We start from the raw sequence: 12,112 nt of genomic DNA, 5'->3' as shown, positions 1-12,112 counted from the left end.
TAATAATCAATGTCATCTTTTTATCTTTTTATTATTATTACAATCTAGTATGTCAGCTTACATTAATGGGTTGATATTTGAGCAAAAATTAATCATATTAAAAATAAGCAATTAATTTAGAGAAATATGCTATTATAAATTTAAGGATTCTTATATAGATTTATAAATAATTCTAAATAAATAATCAAGTATGTCTATATATATATATATATTGACCGGTGTACCGTTTTCGAGTTTATTGCTATTATATATATATACATATATATATATATATATATATATAATAGCAATAAACCCGAAAACGGTACACCGGTATTGACCGGCACTCGAAATATATTGTATCGCTGGCCAAACCAGTACAGCCTACGGTATGGTATTGACTTCCTTGGTATAAAGGGTGCATCCTCAAGCTAGTAACGTTCACTTGTAGCTCATGTCAATTTGAACAGTTACACTACGATGGGTATCATTCCCCAGAAGCATTGGAGTACCATAAAAGGACCATTAATTTTAAAAATGTTACGCATTATTTTGAAAATTTTATATATCCATGTGATTTGTTACACTTTGCTTGCGCATATCGGCGAACTCTGTTTCCTACCGTGTGTGTGTGTGTGTGTCTATATATATATATATATATATATATATATATATATATATATATATATATATATATATATATATATATATATAGTGTGTGTGTGTGTGTGTGCATATAGCTAATCTCTACTTCCATGATCTCATTTGTGAACCTATTATTATGTTTAACTAAGCTTGCCTTGAGTATTGCTTGATTGATCCCCTCTTCTTGTTTGTTGTAGCTTGTAAGTAAAAGGGAAGGAGAACAAAAATAAATATATATATATATATATATATATATATATATATATTACAAATAAATGCCCTTACAATTTTGGGGTGATTTTGATTTTTTTGTTAAAGTTAAAAAAATTTTATTTGATCCCTTGATGTTACCTATCATTTTCAATTGTGAACTCTTCAATGCTTTCTTCTTTTTTTTATTCATTTTTAATTTATGTAATTTTAACATGTAAGAATGTAGGATTGTTGAAAATTTGTACATAATATTGTTGGCCAAAACTAGGTTTTACCCATCTGCCAAACTTTTCAGCAAAATGTCTTTGTTCTGAAACTATTTAGGGATATGCCTCTATTTTTAAAATCTAGTTTCGATGAAAAACTTGATTTGCCCAAAATTGAGTTACTCGCAAAAAATTACATGGAACTCAAGTTCCATGTAAGTTTTTGCAACTTTTTTGGCTATAACTCGATTTTGGGCGAATCGAGTTTTTTATTGAAACTCAATTTTTAGAAAATCGAGTTTAAAACAGGAGCTTATCCCTAAATAGTTTCAGAACATGGGCATTTTGCTGGAAAGTTTGGCTGAAATGGGTATTTTGTCATTTTGGCCTAATATTTTTGGTTTCCACATTTGGATTCCACGAAAAAGGTGGAAATATTGTGGTGCGTTTGTTTCCTATGAAAGTCAAAGAGAAAATGAAAATTTAATAGAAAAGGAAACTAAATAAAATAAAGTATTAAATCATTTTTTGATATTAACATGGACAAAACAAGCCCTTTTAATCGCATTAAAACTACGCAGTTTTGAGCAAAGGTTACAATTAATGGCAACTTTTTTTTTTTTTGTTTTTGAGAAGGAATTAACAGCAACTTTAGCGTTGACATGGGCGAAAACAATAATAATTATTGCCATGCCAAGACTAATTTACGCCAAAATTTTTCCTCGAGTTTTGCAAGCTTTAAAAAATAAATAATAAAAAAAAAAAATCAGTGTTTAGACTTTTTAAGCATAATTGGGTGACTCTCACACACTATATATTATTTTTCTTCTTCTTCTTTTTTATTTAATTTTTTTAGCAAAAACAAAATATGGGGGAAAAAAAACAAAGTTTAGCTTCAAAATTAGTTGTAATCTTAGGTTACAATCTTACCTAATATCTTTTTATTGGAGGTAAATTTTGACAAATTCATCATTAGATTACATCTTCTTCTTATATCCTTTATGTTTGCAAAATTTCTAGAAAATTAAAGATCAATAGCTATGTTATCAACAAATTGTTTAAATTGCAAATTTTTGTAGTTTAAAACTAAGCATAAAATATAAACTAATAGATCATATAATAAATAATATCTGATTGATACAACATTTGACATATGTATTAAGAGTGTAAATAACATTCAATTTAACGGTTAGATTTTCAAAATATGTATTAATGTTTATTTTATTGAATAAAGTTGTAGTATAAGGGTACAGCCAATTTTGTAATTAATATTTGTCCAAAAATAGAATACATAAAACCACACAATAAAAAAATAATGACTAAAAGAAATATACCTTCACCACCTCCTCTTATTTCATTATCTACCTAAAAAAAGACCTCTAATAGCATCCCAAGAAGCCACAACGATATGGACCCCAAGCTCCTACAGACCAATCTTTACATTCATTTTATAAATTTAAAATAGTGGGTTCCAGCTAGCTAAATTGGTAAAATCTCTGATGGTTGTATAAGAGATCTAGGGTTCAAACTCTCTCAAAAAAAGAGATTTAAAAATTTAAAATAATTAAACAAAACTAGTGTTCTTTTAACAAGAAAGCTCTCAATAATAACGTTATTAGTTACTATTTAAATGCACAAGCATAGTTTCTTAATATGTTTAATGTTTTGTACAAATTATTGTACAGTGAAGACTTAATATTTGTACTTTTTTTTAGGGGACTTAATATTTGTACTTAGTCTATGATATTGTGATTCAAATTTTACTATGTCATCTTTTATGGGTGTGTATCCACTTATCGTAAGACTAATAATGGTATTTAAATGACACTTTTGAGAATTGTATATCTACATGCTCACACGTGATTATGCATGTGTTTGGTAAACACTAATGTATAATTATTTTAAGTAACTATCATTGTGATCAATCCCTCAAAAAAATTATTAAGAAAAAAATTATGTATACATTTTTTATTTTGCTTGAAAATATTAGCGAAATTTTTTATATTTTGTTTTATATAACTATATTAAAATCACATAATACTTATTAATTAGAGATATCTTTTATATAAAAATTAAATTTAAATTAAGCATTCATATGGCATTTGTAATATATTTTTATCTTATTCATTAATAATGAGATATGTCTTACTTTATTGAAACATTTAAACTCTTAAATATTTGAACTTAAATTTTGAATAAAATAACTTCATTTACCACTCACAATACTATTAGAGCATTAGCATCCGAGATTCTAAAAATAAATAATAAATAATAATAAAAACTTCATTTTAAAACATAAAAAAGCTATTTTATCTAATGTAACATCTCATTTAACAATACAATGGGCATCTCAGCTTTTATTTTAACATACAACTCATTAAAATAATATAAACTACTCATTTCTCTCTCTTCTCTCCCATGTCTCTTTCTTCTCTTCCTCTTTGCCTCTCTCTTCCAACAAACCCATATAGCAAGCAAACCATGAAATCCTGCAAGCCCACCACCGCCAAGAACCACTTACCACCAAAACTCAGCCACCGCCACCACCACTGAAACACCAAATTGCTACCATCACTCAAACCCTAAACTAAAACTGAAAACCAAAATACCAACCAGCACCACCACCAAAAACCAAAATACTAATCACCATTGAAACCCAGATCAAGGCAACCATGAAAGAAGCTCAAATCAACTCAAATTGCAACCCACCAATCCAAATGCTGATACATAGTCCAACTGCTAATCCATAATCACCCAAACTACCATCCAAAATTGTGTGTATGTGTGCACGCGCGTGTGTGAGAGAGAAAGAGAGAGAGAGAGATGAGAAATTTAGAGAGTGAGAAGGACTGAGGGAGAAAAGAGAGAAAATAAAATAAGAGCATATAAACCTGGCAGCTAGCTACCGTATAAGTTCTAAAAGTAAGAACCAATTGTAGCAAAGTTCTAAATTTTTTTAGCTACAAGAAACCGGATGTTGTGGTATTTTGGTGTATTGGGGTTCTAAGATAACATTTTGGGAGTTTTAAAACTTCCAATGCTAATGCTCTAACAAGCTTGTGCAACACACTAAATCCCAAGCATATATAACCATTATTTGACCCACAAATACTAAAGAAAAAAAAAGCCAATACACCAATCAAGGATCATTTTATGAAACTATCGTACCAATCAATCTCTTAAAAAACTCGATTCTTTTTTATAATATCTCATCTGACTCTACACTCTTTCTTGTCTCAAAGATCAACAAACTAAATTCTTGAACAATACATTGAAGGGAAAAAAATATTTGAGTAGTTAAGGAAATTATTAAAACTACGCATATTGAACACATAATCCAAAAAGTGCATTGTTGAAATTAAATTGATAAAGCTTAAAACTCCTTCAAAAATATTTATAGCTCATACTAAATAGAGATTATACTTTGGATTTTTGTGAGGGGGGGTGGGGGAGGGAGCAATCTATTTTGGATGCCAAATTCTTAAAGCTTTTAATTTGGATTAAAAAAATGCTTACAATTTATTAAATATTATTTGAGTTTAGGGGGGGTGGCATGGCCCCCCTTGGAAAATATATAGCTAGGTCCCAAATTTTTGTTTTTTAGAAAAAAGGTCCCAAATTTAAGCGAACTACTCTCACATGGGAAATAATTTATTGCCATTTTGCATCTTGGCTTGTAGTTATAAGGGAAAACTAATGTTGCAATCTCAGTATAAATATACTACCAAGGTTTGCAATCTTGTAATAGAAAGCATCACCTTTTCAAATATGGTCTCACTCATTGGTATAATTTTGGGAGTTATGAATTTCTTTCAAATCATGCTTCACCTTGTAGTCTTTAGTATTTCATTCTCCCTCATCTTCCTCATATATAAACAAAAATCGACTCGTGCCAAGTTGCCACCAGGTAAAAAAGGATGGCCTATCATTGGGGAAACCTTGGAATTTGTCGGGATAGGGAAAAAGGGAATTCCAGAGATGTTCATTAAGGACAGAATGAGAAAATACTCTTACGCTCTGTTTGTTTTACTGGAAAACTTTTTGTAAAGATAGTTTTCCACATTTTCCAGTGTTTGGTAGTACAAAGAAAAACTGGTCAACGGAAAACTATCTTTAGTCAATGGAAAATCCTAATAAAAATAAAGCTTGTTTTGTATAGGTTGTTTTCCAAAAAAAAATTTTGGAAAACAATCTCTCTCTCACAGTACGCTCTCTCACTCTTTCTCTCTTCGTTTTTCTTTTTCTTTCCTCACACCCTCACAGTCGCTAACTCTACTTTCTCCTCTTCCATAGATCTCTCTCCCTCACTCTCTCTCTATATTTCTCTTCCCCTTTGTAACAAAGTTCTCTGAGTAGATTTTTTTTCCCTCATTTGCTCAATAATTATTTCATTCCTCTCTACCAACTTGCAAAAGAGAACATATTTGCAATGGTAACTATTTCATTCCTCTCTACCAAAATCTCAATTCTTTACTTTGAATTTCAAACTTGATTTTATTTTTTCTCTAAGAAATTTTTGGTTTGATGGATTCTAGGTAGAAGTTTTTTTTGCACATAAAAGTGCTAAAAAAATAAAAATATAAAAAAGAAGAAAGAATGAATGAATGAAGTAAAAGTCAAAATTTTTAACACAGTACCTATATGGCTCTAAATTGCTTTTACATAGGATAATATTTTTTGTTGATAGATATATTATGCAGATACTATGCAGTGATGATATATTATGTAGATGCATTATATGAATACATAATTTTGAGTAATATTAAAGACTTGTGGTTGACCATAGTAGACAATTAATATACCAGCAAAAAGAGTAGAAAATTAAAAGTTATTGTTATTTGTACTTATTAAAGACGCATTCCCTTATCAATTTTATGTATATAGACAAATGGTTGATATATATATGTATGTATGTATGTATGTATGTATGTATATGTGTGTGGATGTTTCTGTCCATATATATGAGCAAGATGAGTGGTAGAAATCATGAAAATTTGACAACTAATTTTGATTGTATCTATTGTCAAAATTTTAGTATGAAAACCAAATTCATTCTTGGTTTTTTTTTTTTTATTTATATTGATTACATTAGTTGGTTTACATAATACACATATTTTAAATTACACAAGAAATATAAAAAATAAAAATAAAAATTTGCATACCAAACACCGGAAAACATTCTCAATCTCATTTTCAAGGTCGTTACCAAACACTGGAAAATGATATAGTTTTCTAGAAAATGTTCTTTGAAAAATGCACTATTTTCTAGAAAACGTTGATGCTGAAACAAACAGAGCATTAATGAATAGTATTGTATTTCTCAAGTAAGAACATATACAAGAGTGCATTTATATGTGTGCTAATCAAGACAAGTAAAGTGGGCCTTAAGCCCACAAGCCTATTACATGTTAACAATCCCCTTCAAACACAAGATAGGTGTGACACCAACTTGAGGTTGTCAACCAAAGCATGAAAACATCCCATAGGAAATGACCTAGTGAAGATATCTGCATGTTGATCTTAAGAGGAGACTGAGAGTAGCTTGAGAGCACCATGGATAAGATGATAACAGATAAAATGACAATCAATCTCGATATGTTTAGTCCATTCTTGGAAGACATCATTGTGAGCAATATGAATGGCACTCTAGTTATCACAATAAAGAGGAGTTGCAGAGGACATTGACACACCTTAATCCTTGAGAAGCCATTGAAGCGAGATAAGTTCAGATATGGTATTAGCAATGGCACGATATTTTGCTTTAGTGCTGGAGCTAGCCACAATGGTTTGTTTCTTGCTTCACCAAGAGATCAAAGAAGAATCAAGAAGAAAACAATAACCAGTGATTGACCTTCTATCGATGGGATCTCCTACCCAATCAACAACAAAGAATGCTCAGGAATAAAAGGAGACCAATCAGAGTAGTAAAGGCCATGAAAGAGAGTGCACTTCAGTTATTGAAGAATGCGCAGGATAGCAGCTTAGTGAGTCAATCATGGAGCAGACAAAAACTAGCTCACCTAGTGAACATAATAAGAAATGTCTAGACAAGTGACAGTGAGATAAACTAGGGTGCCAACCAATTGTCTATAAAGAGAGGAATTAGACAATGGTTTACTAGTTAAGTTAAATACGCAGTGTCAACAATCTTACTATCAATAAATTATACTTAAGAAAAAACTTCAAAAGCATACTTAGCTTGAGTAATATAAAGTTCATCAGTGAAATGAGTAATTCAAAACCCAAAAAATAGTTGAAATGTTAAGATCTTTCATCTCAAATAGCTCACTAAAAAATCCTTGAGTTCTTGAATGCTATTGAGGTCATCACTAGTTATAATCATGTCATCCACATACAAGAGAAGCAAAATAACGCATTCGTCGTTGTGACAAAGAAATAAAGGCAGAATCATAAGGGCTTGTAGTGTAACCTAAGCGAAAGATGGTAGAGCTGAACTTGGCAAACCCTTGTTTAAGGCTGTAAAGTGCACACCAAAGGCAACAAATCTTGTTCGATTCAATAAAGAGACCAGAAGTAGGTTGCATATAAACTTCTTCACTTAAATTCTCATTAAGAAAGAAATTTTTTACATTCATTTGAAAAAGATCCAGTTTACTGCAATAGTAACAACTAAAAGAGGATGAACAGATAAGAATCAAGCAACTGGAGCAAGAGTCTCTTTATAATCAATTTCATACACCTATATAAAACCTTTTTGCAAAAAGATGAGTTTCGTAGCACTCAATGGACCCATCAAAGCCAGTCTTGATCCTATAGATCCACTTACAACCAACCACAAACTTCCTAGGAAGGAGATTCACCAAATCTCAAGTATGATTTTTGGATAATGCATCAAATTCCTCTTTCATTGCAATTTGCCATAAAAGTTCAGTGAAAGTCTCACGATAAGTGCGAGGCTTGTGTAGTGTAACAATGATAATCAAGTAAATGTGCAAGAATGGATCTTACCCAAGTTTAGTGACGAGGTGGAATATCTTGTGCATGATCTTCAAGTGAAGCAGAAGCAAGGGACCCAAGCATAAAGTTGTGTAGCTCGTCTTCAACCTATTCATTGAAGGGTGATCCAGGAGAGTCATCAAAAATATCTAGTGATGTGAGAGACTGGCTTTCAAAAAAGAGTGTACCGCTTTTTGGGTTTTTGTGGAGTCGTCACTTATTTTTATATTACAAAAATACGAAAACTATAAAATACAAAATACATGAATAATATTGAGTTCTTATTGATTTGAACACTTCTAATTGATAGAAAGAAACTATATGCGGCTTTCATCCCAATTTACAATCTAAGTAAAAATACCACAAAATTTTGTTTCCTAGTTACAATCTATCAACAAAAGGACAAAACACTAATTGCGAACCTAAGATCTAGACTCAGGAGCTAGGTTACAGGATGGGAAGGTGTTAGGCACCCATCTTGCTGAATAGAGTTCAGTCTTCTAACTTTAAACAACCATCTAGGTACCCATATGCAATAGATAATGAGATGCAAAAAACGCTATGTTAATTTTCCTAGATATAGGGTTAAAATGTTATTCTAAATCCTAGATCTGCAAATTATTTTATGCCAAAAAAAAAAGATTTAATTCATGTTGTGAGAATCATGATTAGAAAGTCAAGAATTGATTTTAAGATGAAAATTGTGAATTTCTAAATAAAAATAATAGATATGGTTTTATGATGTAAAAGAATGGATCTTTCAATAAATAAATAAAAATACAGTTTTGTTTTTGGTGAGATAAAAAATGAACTTGTGAGAAAAATTCAGATTTGTTTTCTATAGATGTAGAAAGGACGAATTTTATATGAAAAATCGTAGTGTCCCCCCCCCCCCCCTCGGCGGAATTCTCAGTGTGGTAGTTAGGCATCCTTAGACAAAAAAGTAGTCTTTTAGGATTGATCATTATGTGTTACCACATGTATCCTACGGTTGTCACTATGAAGCTATAGTTAAGGTGCATGGGGTCTTACTGTCTAGCCATTTGTACTCCGCATCAATTTTTTTTTTTTTTTGCATATGTAAAAAGATGTATTTATGTAAATAATTTCATATCTGTTTTTGTAGAGGTGTAAAAAGACGTATTTATGCAAAAAATTTCATATGTTTTTTTGTAGAGAAGTAAAAATATGTATTTACGCAAATAATTTCAAATCTGATAAAATAGAATTGCTTCTATGTTTAATTCAAAATTTAGATATATTTGCCTGAAGCCCCTACGATGTACCTGGGGTGGATCCATACTTCATTTTCCATTTTTCAAACATAAATCCTGAATACACCCCCAAAAAGCAAAAACCTCGTACATCCTCTCGTATTCATACCGAGGCAGTAATAGAATAGGTAGACAAGTTGAACCGGTTGGGGCTATAAAGGAAGTATTTTTATCCAAATTGATTAGCCAACACAATGGTGATGAAACGGGGAAATGGAGAGTTTGCATTGATTTCACGGACTTGAGTAAGGCGTGCCCAAAAAATCCTTTCTCGGTTCCAAAGATATACCAATTAGTTGATGCAACGTTCAGACATCCGAGGATGAGTTTCCTAGATGCATTTTATGGGTATCACCAAATCACCTTAGCTCTCAAGGACCAGGAAAAACTTCATTTATTTCCCCTAAAGGAAATTACCACTACAAAGTAATGTCTTTCAAACTAAAGAATGCGGGATCGATCTACCAAAGAACGATTAAGAGGATGTTTAAGGATCAACTCAAGAGAAATATAGAGGCATACATTGATGATATGGTAGTCAAAAGCAAACAAACTCAAAAACATCTGAAAATCTATTCGAAGTATTCAGAATTTAAGGAAATATCTTCTCAGGCTAAATGGCTTAAAGTGTTCATTTGGAGTTGGGTCGGGGAAATTTCTTAGTTTCATGATCACTCACTAAGGAATAGAGGTAAATCTCGATCAAATTACGACCATACAATGTTTGCAGTCCTCAAGGAATCCTAAGGAAGTACAATGTCTCACGGGAATGGCAGCGGCCTTTAACCGATTCATCTCCAAATCGGCTAAACATTACAAACCTTTCTTCTAGCTCTTTAAGAAATAGAAAGACTATAAGTGGACACCTGAATGCAAAAAGGCATTCCATGGGGTAAAGGAGTATTTAGCAAGATCTCCAATACTCTTACGACCTAAGAAAGGAGAAAATTTCCAACCATGTTGTTAGGGTGGTTCTTATTAGAATAGAAAGAGGTCTTCAAAAACAAATGTATTATGTAAGCAAGACACTGCTCGAGGCTAAGGATAGATACCTTCCCTTTGAAAAGGTCGTTTTAGCCTTGGTGCATGCCACCAGGCAACTACCACACTACTCTTCAGGTCCGCATGGTAATTGTCTTAACTGAACACCAATTGCAAGTAGTTTTGAGAAGAGCTAACTTTTCGAGGAGAGTAGAAAAATGGAGGACTGCTTTAGGAGCCTATGACATCAAATACTAGCCTCGTACATCAATAAAAGGAGAGATTTTGGCAGATTTTGTGGTTGAATTTACCCAAGGAGGTATTAAGGGGAATTCTAGTTTGAATCAAGTACATAATGTGGGCCTAACCCCAACTCCACCATGGAAAGTTTATGCTAATGAAGCGTCCAACTCACAAGGTTTCAGACTGGGAGTGGTCCTTATTTCCCTATAAGGAATTGCCCTCGAACGGTCAATAATATTGGAGTTCTTGGCCTCTAACAATAAAGCTGAATATGAAGCATTATTGTGTGGCTTACAAATGGCCAAACAAGTTAGAGCAACCAAGGTAAAGATATACTGCGACTCTCGATTGGTTACCAACCAAGTTAATGGATAATTTGAAGCTCGGGGAAAAAAAATGGTTAAATAGTGGGGGAGAGGTAAAAATGTTGTAGAAACAATTTCATCAAATCTCCATAGTTCAAATACCTCAGGGAAACAACAGTCATGCAGACTTTCTAGCGACTTTGGCCTTTTCGGTTGCAAGTCCTACTCCTTAGATAATCACTGTGGAATCCTTATCTCAACTGAGCATACATCACTCAGATGGTACACAGATAATAAGAATCCACCCTAGCCTTAATCGAATGGACCCCATTATTGAATACATTAAAGATGGAACACTTCTTAAGGATGGTTTTGATGCAAAAAAATTCAAGAAAAAAGCTCCAAGATATTGGCTATTAGGGAAAGCAAGCTTTACAAACGCTCATATACCAATCCAAAACTAATATGTGTTCATCCTGAGGAAATAAAGCTACTCTTGGAGGAGTTACATGACGAAACTTGTGGTAGTCACACTGGAGGACGAACTCAAGCACATCGGGCGATCACTCAAGGATATCGATGGCCAAGTATGCAAAAGAGTTCTCAGGAATATACTAAGAAATGTGATCAATGCTAGAGATATGTCCCCAGCATACACCAACCAGGTGGATCTCTGAATCTATTGGCAAGTCCTTGGTTGTTTGCCAAATGAAATTTAGATATAGTGAGACCATTTCCCAGAATCACAAGAAATTGAAGATGGCTATTGGTGGCAACTAACTACTTCACCAAATAGGTTGAAGCCGAGCCATTGGCCAACATCCAAGACTTTGATGTAAAACACTTTGTATGGAAGAACATAGTAACCAGATTCAGAGTTCCTCGGACCTTGGTATTAGACAACAGCGTACAGTTTGACAGCAAGGTCTTTTGCAAATATTGTAGCGAATTAGGGATCAATAACTAGTTAGTACTCAACTCTAACTTACCCCCAGAACAATGGTCAAGGTGAAGCAACCAACAAATCTATTGTTAATGGTCTCAAAAAGGCTAGATGACTCTAAAGGAAGATGGACTAAGGAGCTCCCAAGTGTGCTTTGGGCATTTTGGACGACACCAAGGTCCATAAGAGAAACCCTTATTTCATGACCTATGGATCCGAAGCAATCATATCTATCGAGGTCAAAATGCCAACCTCCTGAACTGAAAATTTCAGTCAAGAAAAAAAAAACAATTTGGCACTATACAAAAGTTTGGATACGGTGGAAGGGAAAAAGGAAGTTGCCATGATCAAATTAGCTGAGTATAA

The 12,112-nt window shown here is 32.7% G+C and overlaps 1 pseudogene; it reads left to right on the top strand.

Annotated features, from left to right (window-relative positions):
• Positions 1-4,811: 4,811 nt before the first annotated feature.
• LOC142615938 (beta-amyrin 28-monooxygenase-like) overlaps positions 4,812-12,112 on the top strand; it is a 61,901-nt pseudogene continuing 54,600 nt past the window's right edge.

This window comes from Castanea sativa, chromosome 11 (assembly GCF_040712315.1).
Source record: "Castanea sativa cultivar Marrone di Chiusa Pesio chromosome 11, ASM4071231v1".
NCBI lineage: Eukaryota > Viridiplantae > Streptophyta > Magnoliopsida > Fagales > Fagaceae > Castanea > Castanea sativa.
Note: the sequence above shows the minus strand (reverse complement) of the source record. Positions and strands in the feature narration are given on the sequence as shown.